Source organism: Leopardus geoffroyi, chromosome A3 (genome assembly GCF_018350155.1).
Source record: "Leopardus geoffroyi isolate Oge1 chromosome A3, O.geoffroyi_Oge1_pat1.0, whole genome shotgun sequence".
Taxonomy (NCBI): domain Eukaryota; kingdom Metazoa; phylum Chordata; class Mammalia; order Carnivora; family Felidae; genus Leopardus; species Leopardus geoffroyi.
In genome coordinates this window covers 2186083-2211235 of record NC_059336.1, presented here as the reverse complement: position 1 = coordinate 2211235, position 25153 = coordinate 2186083, and the positions used below count along the sequence as shown (strand labels likewise).

At 55.6% G+C, this 25153-nt stretch overlaps 1 protein-coding gene across 2 annotated transcripts in view; it reads left to right on the top strand.

Moving 5' to 3' along the window:
* CDH4 (cadherin 4) overlaps positions 1-25153 on the top strand; it is a 542698-nt gene that overhangs the window by 200965 nt on the left and 316580 nt on the right. The window lies entirely within an intron of this gene.

Here is a 25153-nt window from a genome sequence, read left to right as displayed (position 1 = left end):
TTTTCGGTTTCGGGAAATGTTAACGGTAAATAGCTGAAGGTGCCTCCTGTTCCCTGGAATCCAGACCGATGCAGGTGTGGCGTGAATCGGTGTGGTCAGAAGATGTTCTCTTTGCGCCTGAGCCGTGCGCTCTCTTAGAGTGGGATTTATCGCTCTCTCTAAGCTTACGTGGAAGTTTTCGCGCGTTACTGTTTTTAGAAAGAAAAGAGTGAGGCCGGGCAGTGGGCACTCCCGCACCTGCGGTGACCTGTGTCCATACCCACCCCGCGTCGTGCGGGGGTGTCAGCAGTGGGGAAGAGGTCAAGGCCAAGTGCAAAGTAGAAACACACCAGAGGTGACGGTTGTCGTTGTCCGAGCTCGCGCAGTCCTGCGTGCTGGGAACATCTTCCTGAGTGCTACGGGGAGCCTCGCGTTTGGCTGTGAGCTTCCTGGCGTCCAGCGAGTGAAGGGAAATGCGACATCATGAGCCGGAAACATTCTTCCTTCCTTTTTGTTCCCGGTGGAAAAGACTTCTATGGAAGTTAGTTCCTTTCAGACAATATTCGGAACATTTCTAGACAAAAGACCCAGGTTTTATGTGGTTGTTTGGCCATTTCACTTAATAAAACAGTGGGAATAACAGTAGAATCCAACTCACTGATGTTGTATAGGCCAAAGATGATTTGTCCGAATGAACATTCCAGCAGTGGCTTGATTGGATCCCAGGGAGAACCTGGGATCGCCGCGGGGGGGTACGCGCCCTGGGAAGCACAGGGAAAGGCTGGACCGGGCTGCAGCGGCCTGGGGTGTTGGTTGTGAGTGGAGTAACCAGCCTGAGAAATGGGACACATGGTCGGGGGGAGGACCTCTGGGGAGAAGGGGCCCATCGCGGACCTAGGAGGAGGGCATGGCCGGAGATCTCACGGAGCGTGGGCAGCCGGCAGGCCCAGGGTGCAGGCCTAATTGTGAATGTGAGGGACTTTCTTTTATTTTATTTATTTTATTTTTTTTTTCAACGTTTATTTATTTTGGGGACAGAGAGAGACAGAGCATGAACGGGGGAGGGGCAGAGAGAGAGGGAGACACAGAATCGGAAACAGGCTCCAGGCTCTGAGCCATCAGCCCAGAGCCTGATGCGGGGCTCGAACTCACGGACCGCGAGATCGTGACCTGGCTGAAGTCGGACGCTTAACCGACTGCGCCACCCAGGCGCCCCAGAGGGACTTTCTTTTAAAAGAGGATGAAAGAAACAGAACAAAAGGTCCTAAAGAATGATTCCAGTAAAAGTGAATGTAAAAGCTGTTTTGAAGACGCGGCCCGGATGTTTCCTCGGGTGAGCACGTTCGCGGGATCGTGAACGCCGGACTGTGCTGTGCAGGCTCCGTGTCGGTGGGACTCGCCCAGCATCTGTAGAAGGACAAAGGTCACGGGTCATATGAGGGCATAGGTCACGCTTTACCTGGAGTCCCAGTGTGGCATTTGGCCTTGGGGGGATTGGGTCGAGGGTCCAACTACCCACATCCTGAACAAAGTGGGAAATTCTTCCGTATCATCTGCTTGATGTGATTCAACAGGCCAGGTAGGTCTGTGGAAAATGGACCCAACCCTTCCACTTCCCTTTGAGTATCACCACTTATTCTCATGTGTCTTTGGCTCGCGCCGCAGGGAGATACCGCGGGCCCACCGAGGACGCCAGGGCTGGCAGCGTGCTTTTTACGGAAATCCCCCTTCCTTGCTCTGGGCTCTGGGGCGAATGCGTCCAGCTCCCTGTGGCCTCGTGTCCCGCCCTGGATCAGGGCACTGCTGTCCTTGGAAGGGGGACCTCAATACTTACAGCTGTCTGGAGGCGCTCTGGAGTCCCTGGGGCTTGGCGCTCAGTGCCTCGACTCTGGGAGGCCTGTGTGGTTCCTGCGTGCTGTCTGCAGATGGGGACACTGAGGCCCAGAGAGGCTGGGCAGCTATTCAGGACCACACAGCACCTGGTGATGAGCCATCCTGACCCGCCTGTGCAGGGCTTCTGGGCCTGGTCTTCCCCGGGCAGACACGTGGGGGGCAGGGGCCCGGGCTGCAGGCCCTCACCTGCGTGCTGGGCGCTGTGGACGATGCAGCCAGGTGTCCTTGTCACGTGTAAATCTGACTGATCTGAAACACGGTGACATCACTCCTTTCCTGATGGCCGTGTGTGGCAGTGTGGTCCTTGATCTGGGCCCAGAGTCAGCGGGAGGGAAGTGCACGCCCCCTCTCAGCCCCGCACGGTGCCTGCTCAGTGCTTTCCAGGTCCACCGAGGGCTGGATTTGGGAGACGCGTGTGGTTTAAGGAGGGAGAGATGCACAGGGCGGGTGGTCAGAGCGCGGAGCGGGGACAGCGCTCCTGTTCCAGAACACAGCTCAGCACTCACGGCTTCGCTGGCAGCGTTTTGCTGAAGATGTAGGGCTTGAGGCTGTATTTCTTGAGGAGATTACTCTTAAGTTCGCGCCTGCTTTCATTCACGTCTGGAAGGAAGGTCTGTGATGTGAGGTGTGGGGGGCGTCCCAGTGGCTGCCGCAAGGTGAGGGTGAGAAAGAGGTGAATTTGGGCAGGAAGGGGCGGGGGCCGCTGTCGCCCTGACTGGTGGCGGGCTGGCGGGGGGGAGGGAGGCTCTAAGCCGGTCCTGAACACGTGGGAACTGGCCCCGCGTCCCCTGGCTCGCCGGGAGTGCGCTGTCCCTGCGGGGAGCAGCTCTGGGATCCAGTCCACGGTCCTGGGAGCCAGGAACTCAGGCGTGACTCACTTTCTGCCTTCGTTCCTGTGACCCTAGGGACAGAAGGTAACCCCGCGGCCGGAGGAGCCCAACACGGACTTTGGGTCGGGGCAGCTGACTCTGACTTGTTCGTGGCTCTCGAGGGTCAGCGCCAACGGGGCTGGGGGCCGGGACGGGGCTGTTGCCTGAGTCACGACCCTGGCATCCAGCCCGTACGGGATAGGTGCTAAGTAGCTGTCGCGGGAACAGCGAGATGGAAGGAACAGCACGTGAGTGTATCTTCCCTCCCACGGGCCGGGGTGTCGGGGGCCACGGGGGGGGGGGGGGGGCCGGGCTCCGCGTCTGCCTGCTCGCACGTGGCAGAACTGCTGCTCACTCCGCGGCCCCACACGGGCTCCCCTGTCTGTCCTTTCCATTCGTTGTTACGTATTCCCTACCAGCAAGTGACGTGTCGGGAAAGAATCGTGCACGGAGGACCGGATGCGGCATCCACACGGGGGGTCGGAGGCAGATGAGGGTGGAGTGTCAAAGACCCACCGCAGGGCGGGCTGTGGGGCTCCCTGCTCCCTCCCCGTCAGCGTCCTGAATGCGAATAAGACTTCCGGTCGGTGCTGAGTGTCCAGATCGAGTGTGGGAGGGAGCGTGTGACGTGCTGTCCCGGACGTGAGTCTTTTCCGGAATCCTGAGTGAGGAACCTGCACCTTCAGTGGACGAGCCCTCTTTGCAGATGGGGAAACTGAGGCCCGGAGGGGCCAGGCAGCTCGCACGTGGTGCAAGCGAGAAACAGCTCGCGGCCCCTCTCCATCCTTCCCAACATGCCGTCACCGCCGCACCTGTGCCTTGGCCTCCGGGTCCTCCGAATGCGGGAAGAGTGAATGCTTCCCTGGGAGCAGGGCTGTTTCCGCCCCACGCTTCCTACCACTGCCGGCCGGGTTCTGGAGCGCGGCGGGCCTGCGGGGGTGTTTTCAGTGAAGGGATGTGGCGGAAAACTGCCAAGGCCTTAAACGTGTCCACGCGACTCCTTCCTTCCCCCTCGAGGACACACCCTCCATCTTTCTGCTCCGCGACTTGGCCAATCGAAGCGTTAATCCGGGAACATGTGTATGGCTCGCGGGGAAGGAGACGCACCTGCCTGCAGGGTTTGGGAAAGGAAGGGCACAGGGTACAAGGCAGACCCGCGTGTGGCAATGCGGGCGGCCCACGACCGACCTCCTGCCCGGCGTCCCCAAGGTGAGGAATGTCCATCCGTCCGTCCACCCGTCGACCCATCGGGGGCCGCTCTTCTCACTCGGGCGGAACCGGTGCAGGGCGACCGGTGTCCAGAAAGCCCCGGACACGCAGAGAACGTCGAGGTCCAACCACGCAGACACGAGGTCACCTGTAACCACGACTCTGTCCTGTAACCACGCAGTTTCCCTATGACACGGCTTCAGTGACATGCACCCCATTGCGAGGGTGTTGGGTTTTCTTATCTGCCTGAGTGAGTTTGCAACATGTTGTGTGAGTTTTTCAGTAGAATATAGTTTCTTAAGTCAGATGCAACAACTAAAAATAAATATATATACACACACATACACAGACGTTTATAAATACAGACATTTTCTCCAAAGGTAATTTTTCTAAAAGCCAGAATAGCTTTTGGTACCACATCTAATTAGGAGATTGTAGAACAACGCAGAGCCATCTTGATTATAATAACCGTCTTCAGATAATGCGCTGTTAAATTAGCTCACTCAACATCTATTTTGTAAGTAGATTTGGTTTATTTTTAGTTCTTATTCGAAGCCAGGAATCCAAATGGAGGAGAAGGGTTTCAGCGAGCTTGTGAGACCATGGGGACGGTGCCCGGGGGCTTAGCAGGGCAGTGCCTCCGAGCAGTTGCGTGCTTTCCGGGAGGAAGTTTGAAGAAAAGCCATCAGCACAGGCAGCCTTCGCTGTGCCTCAGAGACAAGCTTCCACTCGAAGAAAAAGAAATGATGCGCTCACAGAAAACAGCACAGCCTGCAAACATGTGGCCGCGATTCTCAAATTGCCAAGGTCACCCAAAACAAGGCAAGTCTGAGGAACTGTGACAGCCCAGCCCTGTGGATCCCAAGGAGACATGAGGATTAAGTGTCGTGTGGGGTCCTGGGTGGGGTCCCAAGGGTGTCAGAATAGTGAACAGACTTGGGGCGCGTGGGGGGTCAGTCGGGTGAGTGTCCGACCTTGGCTCAGGTCATGATCTCACAGCTCCTGAGTTCGAGCCCTGCATCGGGCTCCATGCTGGCAGCTCAGAGCCTGGAGCCTGCTTCGGATTCTGTGTCTCCCTCTCTCTCTCCGCCCCTCCCCTGCTTGCACTCTCTCTCTCTCCAAAGTAATAAACATTTAAAAAGTTAAAAAAAAATGAATAGTGAACAGACTTCAGTTTGTAACCATGGGTCAGCATCTGCTTGCTATGATAACAGCGGCAGGCGCCACAGTGAGGTGCAGTTGGGGGGGGGGGGCCTCTCTGTCCCATCTTTGCAACTTTTCTGTAAATGCAAAACTTTCCTAAACTTCAAAGGCCGTTTTAAAAACTCATAAACAAGGTCAATTAGAACACCCGCTTCTACCACTGGAGCAAAACCGCGGCCAGTGCAATATTCTGGTATATTCTGCCATCTCTGTGCTCCGGGGTTCGCCGGGGGAAACCACGTGGGGGGTACAAGTTCGTATCCTGTTTCCCTTTCTTGTTGTGGGAACACAGCATCATCCCCGCGTCTCTAAAAACGATGTGGCCGATCAGTCCACCAATAGGGAGGTCCGAATGTAAGTAAATGCATTCTGGGAGAACATCGCCTCCTCCTGAAAGTGGAAGTAAGCTCAGAAATGGATTCGGTGTGGCACACCCCTCACGCCCCACGCAGCCTGAGGGGCCCCCGCTGTGGGGTCTTGATGCTCCAAGGCGGAGACCCGCGCCTGGAGAAGCCGCCCTCACCTGTTGGGAGCTGGTCCTCGGCCACATCCGGCCAGTCGGTGCTCGTGCAGCTGAGTCCCTGCACGCTGGCGGGCGAGGAGCTGGCCCCCACTCAAGGGAGGCTGGAGCACCGTGTGGGAGCACCATGAGCGTCCCGGAGCCGGCGCAGCTGACCTGGGCTCTGCGGCACCGCACGCGAGGGCTCAGGATGGGGGCACAGCACTTCCTGCTAATTGAGGAGCCGACGTGTCTTGAAAACAGGGCCCCGGTGTTTCGTTACTCTCGCGAAGCCAACACCGGAGCGTTTTTCAGCAATTGCTCATGAAATGCTCTCCCCCTCACCCACGTCCTCTCCTTCTGATGACCTACTTTTGGTCTCCGCTTCCAGCACTGGCAGAACTGGGTCATGGTAGGAGGCAGGCTCCGTGATGTATGTTTTCACGGACTCAGCCGTTTTACGTGCCGTTCTGCGGGCCCGAGATGCGCGGAAGCTTATTATTCAAACTGCAAATAGGCAGCAGCTCGGAGCAGAGGATGGTCAATTTAAGTGATCGGGGCTCATTTCTCCCTGCGTTTGAGAATCTCTTTGGCGGGCCTGGCCGCAAAAGCCCACGGGGCCTTCCGAGCTCTCACACGCACACACGCACGCACAAGCCGAGCCACCACGGAGGGAGCACGAAAGAGGTGCGGCCCGATGATCGTAGACGCGAGAGAGCACTGGCCTCCGCCGAGCAGACCGTGACGGCCCGCGGCCAGGCCGCGAGGCAGAGTCTGGCTCTGATTTAGTGCTTCGCCGTCCTTAGAAACCGGAGACCTCACCTCCGCGTCAGCAAACACAGTGGGCCTGATTGCAGACGCTGGACGGGTGGGAACAAGAATAAATCAGTGCCGGCGAAGGGTGTCTTTGTGAATTTCAGCATCCCAGCGGGCACACGTGGCAGTTCTCGAGAGCAGATAAAAGGAACTCATTCTCTGTGAGCATCTTATCAGGCATGTAGGAATTTTCCAGATATTACTCTACAGTATATCCATGAAAAAAAGAAAACGAACACCCGAGCTTCACCACTTGGTGTGTCAGTGCAGAATCCCAGTAAAGGCATGGAAATAGACGGAGGGAGGGGAATGGAAGAAAATATAGGATGTCATCTAGGTCCGGGGTCCCCAAATGTGGATTTCCAGGCCCTGCCTCAGAAAACTGCAGCTGGGGGTGTGGACCAGGGCGGGGAGTCTCTGTGCCCCCCAGGTGATTCGGATGTACACCCACCCGCCAGCCACAGTGTAGGTCGGTGATCGTCCCAGACGGAGGAAACTTCTAGCTCACTCGATAACATGCTCCACCCGTTGGCATCTTCGGCCGCCTCACACTCTTAGAACCCACCTTCCCGAAAATAGCTTAGGACACGCGTTTCTAGCACTGCCGTAATCCCCCAGATATCCAGCGGTGGGTATCCGATCACGTGGCAATGATGGGGAGTAGCACCAGGGTGGCCAGCCTTCACACCAGGCAGCAGTGGGACCTATGCGGGACAGACCTGTCTCTCCAGGAGGGACTCACCAGCCCACCTGGCAGATCAGGACATTCAGGTAGTAAGCGTCCCATCCCCCGCTTTGATGGAGGTGAAACTCAGCGTCCCTGCAAACCCTCTGAACCAGCCCCTCGTGCCTTCAATCAGGATCCCCAAGGACAGATCAGAGCCTCACGGAGCACAAGGTCCAGACCCGTCCGGAAACCCCGCACGCACCCCGTATACCACTCCTGGAGTTGTCCTCTTTCCGAACACCCCTCAAAAGGAGCACCCGAGAGTATAGAAGACAGCATATTTCAAATCACTAAATTTCTGGGTTGAAGATCTTTCTGATCGGATTTTCAAACAACTTTAAATGAATAACGCTCCACTGAAAACCACACACAAAGCTACCCAGGCTTTCAATAAGGAAATTTCAAATGCTGAATATAGATGCAGCTGATATTTACAATGATTTCCAAATGATGTTAACCCAGCCATTAGCAAAGTTTACAATTGATTTTAATGAGAACCTTCACCATATGGAAAAATCCCCCCGCCCCTTCTCTCTCCCTCCTTTCTTACCCCTAAAATATGATGCTCGCTCCATAACATCCTGAGATACCAGCTGTGCGTGAAAAACTTGCTGTCTGTCAGCATCTGTGAATGGTAATAGGATGTCCTTACCTCTCAAGTGCAAGACGTGACACCACGGGGGCCAGCACTCAGCCCTTCCCCCTCCCCACCCCCCCCCCTTCTCTCCCCAGTGCCTCCTACACCCTCTGTCCCACCTCCTGCCTTCCTGTCCCCAGCACCTGTCACTCACATCTCCCTTCAAAGCTCACTTCGAATGTCACCTCCTCCAGGAAGCCATACTTGATTACCTCCCCCTCCCCTCTGCCCACGCACACATAAAGCTGAATCTCCGATCAGCCCTTGCCGCTTCTTTCAGGGCTCATGTGTCATTTGAATCACAGACCTCCTGCATGAATCTTCCCTAGACGTGGGCTCCCTCCAGGCGGAAGGCAGATCCTGGGAGCTGGCCCCAGGCGGGCTCTGAGAACGGCACCGGTGGGCATCCATACAGCTGGGATGAGGCCCCTGCTGCTCAGAAGCAGCCGTCCCCGGTATAAGATGGCTGTCCCCATCCTGCTCACCCCTGTGCCCTCCCAGGCTCCATCTGCTTCCGTCCAAGCAGGGGCAAGGGCATTAATTGAGTGACCGGACGTTTACTGAAGCCACATATTTCCTGGGCCCGAGGTTGACTGGTGATATATTGACATGATCCTCGCTGAATTGAGTGGTAGATTTATTTTGCCTCGGGAAACACAGATGGAATTTTGGCCCAAATATTCATCATCTCAAGAGCAGGTCTGGAATATTGTGGCCCAGAGGATTTAGATGGTCGTAAATATGCTGTTTTCTGGACGTGGGGACGAGAGGCCACAGGCGGCCACTGTGGGCTGGTGGGAAGGGCCAGGTCCTGTGGAGACCTCGGAACAACTTGCCTTGGCCACTGCGTGGCCTTGAGCCTTGGGGACAGGGGGCCGGTGGACACCCTGGGCCCCACCCTACCCCTGGAATCAAGACACCATTGTCCCCACGCTTCCCTCAAAGTGTCAGGCGCAGCACAGGGCTCAGAATCGTGTTCGGGTGACAGAAAAAGGAGGTTTTGTTCAATGTGGAATTTGCTTAGTTTTACATCCAGCAACCAATGAAAAGGCTTAAACTCTCAGGTGGCCCAGCGTGCTGTCCCCCTCCTGGGTCCAGGGCGATCACTTCTCATGATAAGGCCTGGGACCCCCACCTCAAGCCCTGCAGGGTCAGCACAGAAGGACTCGGGACGCATGAAGGCCCACGGAGCCCCCTGGCCGCCCCCACACAGCCAGCCAGTTAGATTATGCTTTTCCAGCAGGTGGGACCCTCCTCGCAAGGCCTCTCTTCGAGCTGCACACGCTGTCTGTCAGGAGTTGGGGGGGGGGGGGGTCCCTGCTCCGTCCCAGGTGTCCTTCCTGAGGACGTGATTGAGCTGTGGCTGCCATCACACGGAGCGTCACTCTGCGTGGAGATCCCAGGAACAGACGCACAGCAAATCCCGGGTTCCGTGCCACGCTGCCATCCTTCCGCTGAAGGGCAACCACAGCCGGGAACAGAGAGCACCGCGCACAGTGACAGGTGCAGACCAACTCGTTGCCTCGGACGTATTCGTCCTCTCGGAAAGCTAATCGAACAGCCTCCCTCCCTGCCCCTCCCCCCCCCGGCTTGTCCGGTTTCCACAGAGATGCCACCCCGTGCACCTCCCACCTGCTCCCAGGCGAGACCCAGAGTCCCTTTCTCTGCCAGCCGGGCCCCTGGCCCTCCCTGACGTGATGCCTCCAAGAGCTGCTCTCTTGCCCGGATGCTGTCCCCACTCTCCCGGCCAGCCTGCCGGGCCCTGCGCTGGGCAGTGGACTCCGGCCTCCTCTTCCCGCAGCCCTGGGCCCTCAGTGCAACAGGGACAGGCCCACAGACCCACACATCCTGCCCTGACCAAGCAGCCCGTTCAGCGCTCCGCCCCTTCTCTGCCACCGCCCTCGCTCCCCAGGACAACACCTGTCATTTGTGGAGCCCACGTCAGACACGACCTGGGCATCACATCCTGCCCCTCGTCTCTTGGACTCCCCGGAGGTACGCTAACAGCCTCTACTTTACAGGTGGGGAGACCGAGGCACAGTGGCTATGCTGCACCGCACTTGGCAGGCAGGATCTATATTCTCACCACCCTGGAAGGGCATCTGCCCCCAGCATGTCCCTGAGTCCCGGCATCACGGAAGATAGTTTACAAGTCATTTGGCACACGACTCGGCAGCTGGGCTGTTTTTTTTTTTTTTAATTTTTTTTTAACATTCATTTTTGAGAGACAGACACAGAGCCTGAGCGGGGGGAGGGGCAGAGAGAGAGAGAGAGGGAGACACAGAATCCAAAACGGGGTCCAGGCTCTGAGACGTCGGCACAGAGCCCCACGCAGGACTTGAACCCACAAACTGCGAGATCATGACCTGAGCCAAAGTCGGACGCTCAACCGACTGAGCCACCCAGGCACCCCGGTGGCTGGGCTGTTTTAGAGCAAAACGTCAGAATAGCGGAGAGCCTGGATGGATGGTGACAGCACAGGGCCCGACGCGGCCTCGGGTGGAACGTCACACCTTGGTCTTCCCACCTGGGCCCCGTTCCCAGGTCCCCTAGAATGAGTGCCACGCTCACGCCCAGCTCCTCCTTAGAAGTTTGCCCTGGGCGTGCCTGCCTGCCTCCCCGTCCAGGGTACAAGGCTGGTCACCCTTTCAACACCTACAGCAAGTCCTATTGGTATAATTCAGGACTTCTTCAACGTATTGGGATACACCTCCCTAAAAAATTCATGAATGATAAGCACGCGGCCGGATGACTTTTCACAAACGAGACCCCAGTGTGGCCGGCACGTGGAGCTAATCACGTGTACCTCCCACCCCCCTGGGAAGCTCTCTCGGGGCTACCGTCCCATGCCCGAAGGGTGACCAGATGCCCAAGCCCAACCCTCTGGACTAGTTTGCCTGACTCTGAACTTGAGGTACGCGGGATCTTTTGTGGCTCAATCCTTTAGCAGGACGTGGGGTTTTGAGTCCATCGGCGGTGTCCTGTGTGCCGTAACCAGTCCGCTGTGCATTTGCTTGTCCCCTGCAGAAAGAGACAGGATCATTTTTCCCTCCGCCTGCTGACAGCGCTGGGGAGATTTCCAGGGTCAGGAGGTAGGGCTGCAACGGCCATCCGTGGGCGTAGGCGTTGGTGCGTTTCTGCGCCCGCACACCCGCTGGGACAGCTGGGGCCTGGCGCAGGTGTGTGCCCGGTGTTGGCAGAAGACTGCACACAGTTTCCCAGAGCTGCCTATTTGCAGCCCGTGGGAGGGGGACGAGCCTCCACAGTGATTCGCTCCTTTGCCACTCCTGACCTTGGAACGTGGCAAGTGGCTAAGCCCCCTGGACTACAGAGCTCGGGTAATGAACATGCCCCCCCATAGGACTGTGGGGGGAATGGAACAGACAAGACCATGAAAGCAAAGCGCTCGAACAGGACCCTCCCCGTGTCTGGTCCTGAGCATCGTGCTGCCAGCCGCGTATCCACCGTCGTGGCTCAGGACAGTCCTGTTCCGTATGTCTTCAGTTCTGGTCTGTGCAGAGTTGAAAGCCTGAGCACCCTTCTGGGTCTCCTCCCCATGAATGCACAGGCGTGGCCACCGCAGCTTCAAGGGTGGGGCTTCCTGTGGCCAGGCCCCCCAGTGATGGGGGCCTGAGGCGCCTCTCCGTCACCAGGAGGGTGTGGCCCATGTCACCTGTCACCTGTTCACTCTCAGGGACCATCAGATATGGCCTTTGGGTTCCAAGAAGTAACGATTGTCACTCCGAGCGTCTAGTGCTCATTCTTCACTCACGTGTCCCAGGCACCGGGCAGGTGCTCAGACCACCATCGTCCCTTTATTGACCATCCCTAGTTCCCAAGCCCAGGAAGCCCATGGAGCCACAGCTGCGTGGCTGGTGTTATTATATCAGAGCGGTCTGAGGTACAGAGGACAGTCCCTAACCACTCCCTCTGGTAATTCTGCTCCCCCAATAGGAAAAGTACCCTTGAAGGACAGACTGGAATCTGGACGGAGCTAGATTCTATGTTTGATGGGACCATCCATCCACCTGTCCACCTACCTATGTATCCATTCATCCACGTTCACCCATCACTCATTATAATGGGGCCATCCACCCATCCATCCATCCATCCAACCTTCCACCCATTCATGGCACACATGCTCCTAGAGCCCCACTGCCTCCCACTGGACCTTCCTGAAGTGGCTGAGTGTGGGCATCACCCCGCAGGTGTGATGCTGGACTGGAGGTTTCCACTGCAAGATTCTGGGCTCTTGGACTCTCTCTCACATTCCTTAGCGGACAGGGCTTCACGTTTAGTGGCATCTGGGACTGTCATAGGATGGCACCTTTCTCTGCTTCGAAAGCTGACCTCACCCCTCCTAACACTTCGTGACTCTTGGGGAAATGGGATGCCTCCATTCTGGACACGAAGCCGTTGCCTCTGGCCACTCCCACCCCTGTTTCTAGCCTCCGGAGCTTTTTTTTTTTTTTTTTTTAATTTTTTTTTTTTCAACGTTTATTTATTTTTGGGACAGAGAGAGACAGAGCATGAACGGGGGAGGGTCAGAGAGAGAGGGAGACACAGAATCGGAAACAGGCTCCAGGCTCTGAGCCATCAGCCCAGAGCCTGACGCGGGGCTCAAACTCACGGACCGCGAGATCGTGACCTGGCTGAAGTCGGACGCTTAACCGACTGCGCCACCCAGGCGCCCCAGCCTCCGGAGCTTTGATTCCAGTCCCCTGGCCAACAGTCCAGCGGCTGCTGCTGGAAGACGCACAGGTCACAGCAGGCTGATGGCCATTCTTTTCAGGCGCCTCTTTGACCCAGGAGCTGATGCGGCCGGTCCCAGCTGTGCTCATGCCCCCTGTGCAGGCGCCTCCGAAGGGCTTCGAGGTCCCGTTTTAGAGGCCCCTGACGCACGCCAGCAGCGCCTGCCCCACCTGCCCAGCAGCTGGCTGTGCCACCCGCCACCTTTCCCGGGAAGAGCCACATCCATTCTGTGAGATCCCGCGACCCTGACAGCAGAGACCCACGCGGCACAGTTTTACACTATTGGGTCTCAAGACGCGTGCGCACGTCCACCAGTCCAGCCACACATTTCTGCCAAGGATCTTCTCCGTAGTCCTGCCAGGAGCTGGCGGGTGGCAGTCACCCACAGAAATGCCCACGTCAGTGGAGACACGACCGCCTGGTCTCACTCTTCCCATCTGTAGAGTGGGGTGTCTCCCGGGGCGGGTGGGTGGGATCAGCCCCCAGTGAGGGTTAGGAGCCTGGCTCCAGAGCCCACACGTCCGTCCCGTGATGTCTGTGTGGCCTCAGGAAGTTAGCTCACCTCTCTGGGCTCAGTGTCCTCGGCTGCGACATGGAGGCAATAATGGCTCCTTCCGCGTAGACACCTCGAGGCGAAGCGCTCAGGACGACGCCCAGCGGGGAATGGGCACCACGCATATGCCGCCTGTCCCCACTCCTCCTGGTAAGGTTGACCGGTCGGCAGGGCCCTTCCCATGGGTCAGGCACTGAGAGATCGGTGTTCGACCTGCGTTTACTTCTTCGATCCTCTGAGTGGCCCTGGGGGGGACGCGGATCTTTGCCACCTTCTCCGGCCCAGGAGCTGAGCTGTGAACAGAATGCACCAGCAGGCCTCCCGGCCCCGGATCCCGAAGGCTTAGTGACTCTGCTGTTATGCGTGTTCGAACTCGTTGACTTCAAAGAGCTTTCAGCCTCGTTGGGAAAATAGGATTATGATCACCCAAACTGTGGCACGAAAATGAGGAGGGTAATGAAATGTTCACGTGGGCTGGGGATACTCACCTGCGCTGGGGGTCAGCAAGGATCCGTGAGGGCACAGCTCCCACAGGGCCTCGCGGGGCGCGTGGGGTGGACACCGTGCTGGCGACGTGGGCGGATCTCTCAGGGCAGAGGAGGGCCGGTGCCGTCATCGGGAATTAAACGTGACCCTCACTGACGCTTTTCAGGATGGTGCCCTCACAGTGCTTGTCGCCGGGAAGGACTTGCGATCCAGCGGAGTCGGGCTCGTTCCCTGCCCTCTGCGGTCAGCACCGTGTGTGCGGGGGCTGCCCGCGTGTGCCCGCACGTCCTGCCCGGCTGCATTCCTGCCGGACAAGGACAGCCTGGCTCATCTGCGTGTCCTCGGTACCCCCACCCGACCGGCAAACAACTGGGGTTCTCTAAACCATGACCAGATGCGTCTCTCAGGATCCGCACAGACAGAGACCGTGAGTCTGCGGGACGGCGAAGACGCGGGGGGCATCAGCCCCCCGCGGCTCCTTGTCCTGAGACTGTCCGAGTGGAGTTTCTGGCAGACGCGTCCCTGTGAGCGGTGTCGGCGAGCACGTGGCGTGCACTCGCTCGTTGATCTCCAGTGGGCTTCTGAGAAAACGGGTACCTTCCCGTGTCACAGAGGGGGGACATGAGGCACACTCAGCAGGCAAAGTCACCAGGTCTCGGGGGGCCAGGACGCGAACCGGGAGTACCTAGTTCCTGAGCCCAGACCTTAATGGCATCTCTACCCACTAGACGCGGCTTTACTGGGCTGACCCCACCCAGGTCCCAGAGAGCCATGCGGAGGCACCCAGAGCCGGGCCCGGACCTTCTCCAGCGGGAACATTGCAGCACTGTGGCCCCTCGAGCATCCGGGAAGTTTGTCTTCCTGGGAAGGGGGAGCACAGATCTTGGTACAACTGGTTCGAGGACAGTTCGTCAGTTGGGATCCTTTTCCCGAAAGAGCGCCAAGGCCTGTGTTTTGCGGCGTGCGGTGGGCTTCCCGGGCCTGTGGGGGGATTTGGCCTGAGTCCCAGGAGTTGAAGGGGTTCTGGGCCTTTCCCCCCGAATGCCAGCCGGGGTCTCCTGCTGGGAGAGCCTGTCCTGCTCCTCAGCATGCGTGCTCCCTGTCCGTTTACCTGCGCCCCCTGCAGTCCTCCTTGAGCTCTGGCCGAGCTCCGCCTCAGTGCCACCTCCCGTCCCCACCTGAGCCCTCGTGTACCAGTAACGGGGCGCTGGGGCAGACCTGGGGTCTCTGCTCCCAGACTCGGGGAGGAGGTAGCAGGTGCGCTGGGCTGCAGGCCAGACACCCCTCCCCACCTCTGGAAAGTTGATGCGAGTGGACCCGCGGTCCGTGGGCTCCGTGAAAACGTGAGAGAGGCGTCTTGCCGCTTCTGACACCAAGGGTTGCGTGCATTAAAGTTTAATCTGATCTTTTTTAATATCACATTAAAACGTTTCCATCCTGGAATGGAATGGTTATAGCGCGTATAAATCTGCCACACACGCAGTGTTTCATTTATATTAGCTTTTATTTAACTTGGTAAAAGGTAATTCGCTTTTATTAATTGATTCATTTTCCCCCTCTGGTCAGGCAGGCTGTGGGGACCTTGGGGGGGGACGCGTGCAGAGCAGTTGCCCCCCCACCTCGGGCCCCAAGGCCACCCATCCCCTGGCGTTCAGGACGGGCAAGGTTCTGCCATCCACTGGGGGAAGAGACAGCGTCCGAGCACTCTCGTCACCTGTGAGCAGCGGGTTCCTTTCGTCACTGGGAACCTTCGTGCCGGAAGTAAAATCAGGGGCCCCCGGGGGGCTCCGTCAGTTGAGCTTCCGACTCTTGATTTCAGCCCAGGTTGTGATCTCGCGGTTCGTGAGTTTTGAGCTCTGTGTTGGGCTCTGGGCTGACAGTGTGGAGCCTGCTTGGGATTCTCTCTCCCTCTGCCTCTGCTCCTCCCCTGCTCACTCGCTCTCGCTCTCTCTCTCTCTCTCTCTCAAAATACATACATAAACATTTTAAAAACTAAAATTGAAGATGGTTAGTGTTGGGGGGAAGCGTTGATACCTGATTGCCACCGATGAACACGAGCCAGGACGACCCCAGCCCCTGTGCTTGGATTTTCTCACGGAGAGAGGGGAAGGTGCTTGATTCATTGCACTCAGTCTCCCTGCTGACGGAGAAGCATTTTGAGACATGGTGCCTCTGGAGGGCTGCAGGGCTGCGTACCACTCACTGCTCCTCTCTCCACGCACACAAGGGGTCCGCGAAGTCTGAGGCGTTGTACGAACACGCGGGCTGTTGTTACTTACCCGTGCAAATGCCACATAATTACAATGGGGACAAATTGTTTTCCGTGGTTTCGGTGATGACACTTTCTATGTGTGTAGGGCCTTAAACTCTTCTCGGAGCTGTTTCATACCCATTATGTCATTTCATCCAACTAATTGAACTTGAATTGGAACAAAAAAGCACCTTGAGAAATTAATTAAATCCCACCCTTTTGTGGGGGCAGGAGGGGAGAGAAACACAGCTGGGTCACAGTGGGTTTGTGGGTGCCTATTAAAAAAACGTGGGGAGAAAATAAGGGGGAAAATATAGTCTACACCCCTCCCTGTTTCAGAAATGAAAAAAAAAAAACTGGAAAGAAATTGGATTCCTATTGTAATAGGAAATATTTGAGGTGAAACACGTGTTCATTGTTTTCCTTCTTTTCTCTGACCCTCCCACCACCACAACTCAAAAAATATATATTTCTAAAAGTTTTGCAATAGGAATTTTTTGTGAGAAGCTGTAATGATAAGACATCTTTGCATAGATGGGGCTCCTGGGTGGCTCTGTCGGTTGAGCAGCCTACTTCAGCTCAGGTCATGATCTTGCCATTTGTGGGTTCAAGCCCCGCATCAGGCTCCACCATGTTAACAGCTCGGAGCCTGGAGCCTGCTTCAGATTCTGTCTCCCTCTCTCTTTCTGCCCCTCCCCTGCTCATGCTCGCTCTCTCTCTCTCTGTCTCTGAAAAATAAATGTTAAAAAAAATTTTGTTAAGAAATCTTTGCACAGGAGAGTCTGAGACCGAAGGCATAGGTCAGCATTTCTCGCCCGGGCATCGCCGACATTGGAGCTGAGCATCTTTGTGGTGGACCATGCATCTTAGGATGCAGCGTCTGGGGCTCTGCCTGCTCCATGCAGGAGCAGCCCCCGCGGTTGTGACATCCAGAAATGTCCCCGGACATGACTGCCCAGCACCCCTGGGGTGCGAGCGGGCTGGACAAACCGTCCCTGGGTGAGAACGGTTCATGAAGGGGCAGCATGGCTGTGAAGCATCTGACCCGTCCATAGGAAGGCGCCGCACGCAGGTCCGGGAAGCAGGCACAGTGTCAGCAGGACTCACGTCCTTGGGTCGGAGCAGCGGCCGTCACCTGGATCTTCACGTCAGCTCCCGCCCCCTGCCCCTCATGACCCTTGATGGCCACCCCCGTTTTCAGCGGGGGAAACAGGGCTGGTGGTCCCAGGGGCAGGGACAACGCCCCGGTCCCCGCAGGCCTTCATTTTCCAAAAGTTCCAGCGTCCGAGGAGCAACATCTAGAACTTGCTTGCTTCTCGGAGGTTTGTCTGCCAGCTCCCCGCCCCCACCGGCCCCTCCTCCGTTCAGGAAGAAGCTGTACAGGCCCCGGGCCCCAGACCTTGAGCTCTCAGGGCTGGTGAGCTCAGCCTCCCCCTCTGCTTCTTGTGCCTGGGGTGGGGGTGGGGGGTGACTTTTAGCCATTTTAATTGAAATGCCCCCTGAGAGGCGGGACCTGAGGCGAGGGCACTTCCTTCAGGTGGAGGCCCCGGGGGCAGAAAGAGCCCTCCCTCCCGGTGCTGCAGCCCTGCGCAAGGAGGTGTGTCCCGTGCACAGTCCCAGGGAAGCTCAGAGATGTTCACTGGTGCGGCAGGAACTTCTCAGAGCCTAAGTACAGCCGATGGAGGCTCGACCTTCCAGTCCGCACTCTGAGCGATGACAGAGGCACCAAGAATTCCCACCTTAGGGCCCTGGGCCAGAGGGAGGGGGACATCGGTTTTACGTGCACCCGACTTGTCCACCTTACAAGAGCAGGTCGACCCGAGAGCGTCTCCAGAGCTCTGGTGCAAAGGGTTGTGGACACGCACATGCCCGCACACAGAGTGCACTCACACACGTGCATACGGTGTGCGCGCTAGTACGCATAAATGCATGCACGTGTATGTACACGGAGCTGCACACAAAGGTGCATGCGGTGTGCACGCGTGAGCGCATAAGTGCTCCACACACATTCACTCGCACAGATGCACACATGGTGCACTCACACGTGCACAAGGTGCACACACACACACACACACACACACACACACACACACAGAAGTCTGCTGGCAGGATCTTTGTCAGATCCTGCAAGGTGTGGAATCGCTCCATTCCAGATGGTGAACTGTGTTCAGAGGCTGAAGGGCCAGGCAGGGACGGGTGTCTGCCTCGCCCAGAGCCCAGAAAGACCCCTGCAGACCCCCTGCGGCCAGCGGAGCTGCTGAGACCTGGAGGGCAGAGGGGAGCAGGCAGAGACCACTGTGCACAGGGACAGCAAGTGCAGTGGAATCCCGGTTACCGTTTGTGGATTGCGTGGTTTTACTGGTTTTCCAGAACTAGCACCAAAGTTTTAAGTTTGGGAGAGATTTTCTTCCCACCCACACCCCCGAAGTGGGCAGCATTCCCATAGGCGGCTCCTTGCCTCAAAAAGACAAAGCTCTGAGAAGCAGGGTGGGGAGGCCGGAAAGGCTGGGGATCCGTGCAGCTGAGCAGTTTAGTGAGAAGGTGCTATCGCCTTCCCTGAGCGTCTCCCGGGCCCTGCCATAGGGGACAGTCCCTGGGAGGCTGGCGCTAGGGGGCTGCGTGGATCCGCCGTGCTAGGGGCGTTCCGTCGGGCCCTCCTGAGTGACAGCATGGGGCATCATGTGCCCTGCAGTGAGGAGCCTGGGACTTCCCCGGAGCCCAGCGACCGCGCACCAGCCCGTCTCTAAACACCCCTCCCACCACTCTGAGCACGTTTATTACAGCTGCGGAGAAAACACACATCCAGTAGCTCCTTGTGGTCGCTGTGCTGCTTCTGTTGACGCTGCTGGGGTTGGAGTGTCACTGGGAAGAGCCGTGTCCCCACCTCGCACGCCTGCCGGTGGAGGAATGCGTTCACAGCAAGGTCTAAAAGAGCGTGTGTGAAACGGTGTTGACTGAACGAGGGCTGCGCCGTGTCCCCAGCATCGTGCCGACGTCGCATCCCCACTCGCAGTCCAGGACGTGGGTTCTGTAAGGTGCTGTCCGGAGGGAGTCTGGGGGAGGAGTCCTCAGGGACTCTGCACTGATCTTGCAACTGCTGTGAGTCACAAATAACTTCAAAATTAAAATTAAAAAAGCCATATTCATAGAGCATTCCGTTACAGGAGTATCTGTAAACAGATTGTCCAGTCTATTCTTTAACAAAGAGAAACCAGAATCTTGCACACAAAGCGACTGCCTCTCCTTATCCTCTCCACCCCCGGCATCCTTCGTCAAAACCAAACAAACGAAAAATCCTTCTTTCTAATGGGAACGTTGAAATGTGCGTTGAAATTACAAGGCTGCTTTCAGAGCCAGCTTTTTATCCTTTTATTCCGGGTCAGAAGTGACTTAGGGCGTGTCAGTCTCTGAATGATAGCTCTGTCGTCGTAAAGCTCAAGTAGTACCTTGGACAGACCTCACAGGGGGTGAATTCCCTGGTTTCATCCTGTGCCCATTTGCTCAGCCATCTCCCGTGTAATTTAACGCAGTTGGTAGTTTCCAGTGACTGGAGACCAAACTGGAACAGCAGACGTTTGGGGGGCGGGGTGGGGCGGCCGCAGCTGCGTTTTGGGCCGAGCTTTCGTGGGAGATTTAGGGAGTTTCGTGGGAGTGAGAAGCGTGGAGGGCTTGCTTCCTTTGCCCCATTCGGGCTCGCCTGGTGCATCCCGGGCTGGCGTGCAGCCCCGAACGCCAGGATCTGGCCACCCCCAGCCGGCTCCTCGGGGACGTACCGAGGATGCATCGCAAGGGTCCATAGGCTTCAGCTAAAGCCTCTCCCTGTGCAGGAGCCGGCGACTTGCTTAGAAGGAAGAACGAGGGAGGAAACAAACATTTGTGCTCTGTGCTTGGCTCCATGCGATGGCCAGACCCGCATCTCACCTTCTCTGCGCTGTGGCCTCCGTGGTTCCCGGGGTCTCCACACGTCCCTTTCTCGCTGTGAGTCACAGACCACTGCAGGTGTCCCACCCTCGCTCAGAGATGAAGAACCCTGTGTCAGCCTCCAGTGTCTCTGAGTCCTGGGAGCCCCGTCCACCTGGCAGCGGGCTTGCGAGAGACGAGGGAAGGCACATCTGTCCCCCTCACACACGCAGTGGGGAGTCCCAAGGCGCCGCTCAGGTGAAAGCCTCCCCCCTTGGGCATCTGCTCCCCAGCAGCCACCTGTTCCCATGGACAGGCACCTGCGTTGGTGGTCAGCTTCCTGGCTTTGCCACAAGGTTAGTGCTTTTATTACTCCCACTTTATTGATGCGGGACCAGAAGGTCCAGGAGCACGTGGCTCATCTGTGGGAGGGGGGACTGGACCCATGCCTGCCTCTCCCCAAAGGCTTCCGTGCCTCCTACCACCCACCCCCTCTTTCTGGAAGTTGCTGACCCTGGTGGTTCTGCTCCGACTCGTCAGGAGTCCTCACTGAACACAGGCAGGAGGATCTTTTTCTTCTCTCAGCTTCCGTGTTAGGGAGGGCCTAGCAGGGCCGTGTTGTGACACAGAAAACAAAGACCTTTCTGGAACCCACGTCCTGTGGTCTGAATTCCCTGGCACTCGTCTGCGGAGCGGGCTAACCATTGGCACCCTGAACGGCTCCCCCGAGTCAGGAACGTGCCCCCGCCCCCGCCCCGTAATGGACTCATCTCTAAAAAAGTTTAAGTAAAGGCTGCAGCCCTGTTTGTTTTTCTTTTCCGATGTTATGGGGGCAAGATGATTTATTTTGTGATTCTCGGATGTGAGTGATGGAGAGAGCGGTTCGATTTCATGATTGTGGTTGTCGTATTTCAGAACTTCCTAAATATAGCTTTATTTTTTTAAAAAAATGCCTACAGCTTTACATCAAGATAAAAAGGTTTCTGTCAAAATCAAATGACGTGTCAATTTTAATGAGCAACTGAAAAATTAACAAATGTAATGTTCTAATCTAATTGTGTTATTCCAGAAAGCTCTTTGAAAATTGACTCAAGTTTGATTGTCAAGTGCCTGTCACCGAGGCCACAGCCACAGTGTGTGGGACCCCCTGGGCACTCAGGGGGGGGCTCTTTGCCTTTGACAGTATTTCCAAATTTCGGAGCCCTCTGCTCATTTTCTCAGACTCGGCGGAAAGGACAACATACGAACAGAAAAGCAGACAAACTGTACTACATCTGTCTGAATTTTCACAGGAGTCACAACCACGTGCCCAGCACGCAGATGCCCCCCTAGTGCCCCTCCCGAGTCGACTTTTGAAAGCACAGGTTCTTGGCTGTCCCCCCTCGGAGCCTGACTGTGCAATTGGTGCAAAGACTGCTGCACTCAATTAATGTGTGGTCTGCTCAGTTCTGGCCCACGTGTACACACTCGTGTTACCTTCGTCACGATATCCATCGTGAAGTGAATATCCTTCACCTCCAAAAGCTTCCCTCTGTCCCTTTGTGGTTGTTTTGTGTGTCTGTGACTGTGGCGAGGACACTGACATGAGCTCTACCCTCGCAAAGACTCTTAGAGTCCGTGAAACCTTATAATGAACTCTAGGCCCCATGTTGCAGGCAGGCCTCCGGGGCACGCCGTGACTGTGTACATTCTGTCTAGTTCCACATCCTTGACGTCCTTCCGTCCTCACAGAAGAGGAATCAGAGCTTTTCAGGCGGGGATCCGTTCTTCCCTTCCCGGAGGACAGGCGCATATGTGCAGTGAGCCGAGAGGCACTGTGACATCTGCGTGTCTTCTCTCCTGTCCCAGCATCCCCATGGTGCTCTGCGTGTGTCTGTGAAAGAACAGGGAGAGACTCCTGGCCCCGTTGTCTCCAGTGAGTGAGAGCTCTGAGGATATATCACCGTGGTTCCCGGCTCCCTCTCTTACAGAAGGCATTCCGTCCTGTGTGCTGGACACTTGAGGGCTGCATCAGTAGGACGTGGCATTTTATCATGGGCGTGGACCAAGACAGAAGAGCATCATTAGCTACTCACTAGAACCGGCTCAGCAAACGTGTTCCGTTGCCATCTTGCTTTTGCTTTGTGGCACCTTGGATTTTGGAGAGAGGGATGACGCCTCTCTGGGCCATCAGGCATGCTGGCAGTCTCCGGGGTGTTATTCTGAGAGTTGGACACAGTGGAGCCTGGAGTTGCCCCTTTCTTAAGGGTTTTATTGATTAGCTGGGAACAGGGCACACCCAAAAAGCAAGGATCAGGGAGGGCAGGAGGAGCTAAGGAGGAGTTCTCTCCTAAATGTGGGAGAGAAGAGGAGGCCAGAGCCAGGAGATCGAGAGATGGAAGGCAGGTTATGTAGACAATCAAAGCCAGGATGCAATCGGGACATGTGATGTGGGCAAGGCAGGTGTCGTTTACCCTAGTCTCCTTGTTTCTGGAAAGGGAGTTGGTGTTGGCCTTGTTTTTTGATTTGTTTTGTTTTTACAAATGCATGATCTTGATCTTGGTTATTGAAGATTACATATGTCCACATATTACACTTATAATGCAGGAGTAAAGTAAAAGGAGTTTTCTGGTGACGTTTTCAGTATCTGTTAGCTAGAGTATTCTGCTCCTAATAAAGATTTAATCCTGCAGACTTTGGATTTCGTATCTGTGGGATGGAATGGCCATTTCCATGGTGAGGCATTCATATTTGATTCCTGAGACCCAAAGCCACGTTTTTAACCTTTTGTTGAGAGCCTTTCTGATTATATAATCTTTGGAAATCTGGAGATCTTAGATATCAGGAAGATAAATTTACATAGACACATACCATAATTCTGGTTCTTCATATATTTTATATCACATCATTTACATATGCTTTAAATATCCAGTGAATTGTAATAAATGAGAACTCATAATAAAATTGGTAATAAAATGGATTATTCAGGTAATGCTGTTTTATTACAGTCTCATTATGATTATATAATCCTTATTAAAATCTGGATCAAAGATGAATTTCTCACTGGAGGCATTTCACAAGTACTTTAATAAATTCTATTTATTGCACAATCCCGGGGTGAATATTGGTTTTTATAATCTCACACAAATGTGTTATAACATGACATGGGATCCATCTACAGGAAATCTGTAGCATGATTCCTTGATAATTTGTAGCTTACTTTCAGAACTTCTTGTTCTTATTCTAGATTCTTTCAGTAGAAGAAATGTTTGCTGGGTGGAATATGTTCATAGCGTCATTTTTCGTCGTTAGCTGCTGTGGAAGTTGCCCCCAAGGTGGCCCTTTTCTTGAAGTCTCATTCTGACAGCATCTGGGGTCTTTTTGTGCTGATTAAAGCTGCCCGTGGCGGGTGGAGTAGAGCTGAGTGAACACCGTCCGTGCGGTGGAGGACACAGCCATTTACTGACTGGAACCCACACAGCTGGGAACCGGCAAAGCACTCCTTTTGCCCTGGCATCTCCAGAAAGATCTTTGAAGACTGGACAAGAGCCAAAACAAGACAGCAAGAACCATCAAGGGGAAGGCGGGGAGCCTCTCTGAAAACAGACTGGCAATGAGGATGCTTTTGGATGGGAAGAAAATGCACTGGGAGTGTCTAATGTCATGAAATAGTCAGATCTGTTCCACCATATCCGGAAGGCAGAGCCCAGGAGCATATGCGCCTGGGCTAAGAACAAGACTCAGCTTGATCTAACAGGTAGAGACAGTGGAAGCGTCTTGCAACTTTTTCTTCTTTTGGATCCTTCGGCCCTGGCCTGGTGCTGTCCACCGAGGGGTGCTGAATCTGCCTTTGAACGACGTTGGAGCAGCTCCATCTTTCAGACAGATATTCAGCACCTCCCTTGGTGGACAGCACCGGGCTGGCACATAGTCACTCTCAAGGTGCGTTTCTAGAACCCCACCTGTGTGGGTCAAGGAAGAAATAGGACCGACCTATTTTAACATCATTGGGATTCACTACCCACAGCTGCTACGTAGGAAGACCCTGACCCAGACTGCCGTGTCTGAGTTCAGGTTCCCAAACTGACCATCTCGGTGGCCTCCTTCTTGCTTCACTTTCCCATTCTGTGAAATGGGCCTGGCAAAGGATCTACCTCGGTGTTTTAACAGGGATGAAAGAATCAATATTAAAGACCTAAGCGTCTGGCACACAACGATGTGTGCTGTAAAAAATATTTTCGGAATTAAGTAGATTTTTTAAAAGGGATTCATGGGCCGTCCTTGAGGGTGGGGTCATGGTGGGAGGACAAGAGTGAATTCCACCCACAAGAAACTGAGGGACCTCATGGTTCTTCTAGGCATGTGGACAGTGGAGGCGGCACTGGCTGAGTCCCAGCTCATGGGGACCAAGGGTCTGTTTGAGAGGAGGCACGGCAACAAGCCTTTGGAGGGGTTAGCACTTTCTGAGTGCAGACTGGAAATTGGATGTGGGAACTTGATTTTACCAGCATCAGTTGGGAAAGCACAATTTTAAATGCAGGATTTAGATAAAAACTGCTTATTAGTAAAGTGAGGATTATCCAGGATTTAAAAGTTTGGTCTTATCTTCCTCGCTGCTCAAGTGTGGGAACTTGAGGGGATTTCGGCCCCTGGCTGGGATCTTCAGCCATAAAAACGTCAGATGGATTCTCAGAAGTGTCACCTGCCGCTGGTCCTGAGGCTTGCTGCCATCCGGGGAGGAGATGCTGATAAAAATGTGTGTGAGAAAAACGAAGACACTTCGCCAACTCTGATCCCTTGTCACAAAAAACCCTCTGCCCCCTCGGACGGTTCACAGAGCCCAGACCCCGTGGTGGAAGGTTCCACACGGGCAATCCAATTCCACCAGCGCCACAGCATGGTGGGCTTTTCTCTCTGTGCCCCCCACCACCACCACCACCACCACCACTCCAGGAAGGATGGTGCCCCGACTAAACCATGTGCCGCTTTCTCTGCTCTTCCTGGGACTTAACACATAAGGGATGCTCCATAAGTTGTCCTGAGGGGCCCTTGAGCCCTGACCAACATGAGAGCAAATGCCAAGGTAGATGCACGGAGTCTGAGCCAGGAATTACAGTGGGTCCGTAAATCTCAGACTTCCCCCAACCTCGTGTCAAATGCAACTCATCTCTAGAAAGACCTGCAGCCCGTTTAAAGCAAACCAGAGGGCCACGCTTGCCAATCTATTGAAATCCAAAAGTTTGCTGTCATTGTCAAGGCTCTGGGGACACGGGGTCCCATAGCGCGGTGCTCGTGGGAATGCCAGTGCAGTTTGCTCCCGTGTTGGTGTTCTGTTAGTGAAGCCAGGTGCTGGCTGGGGCTGCGCCCTGTTCTCACCCAGGCTCTCCTGGTGCAGCAAGT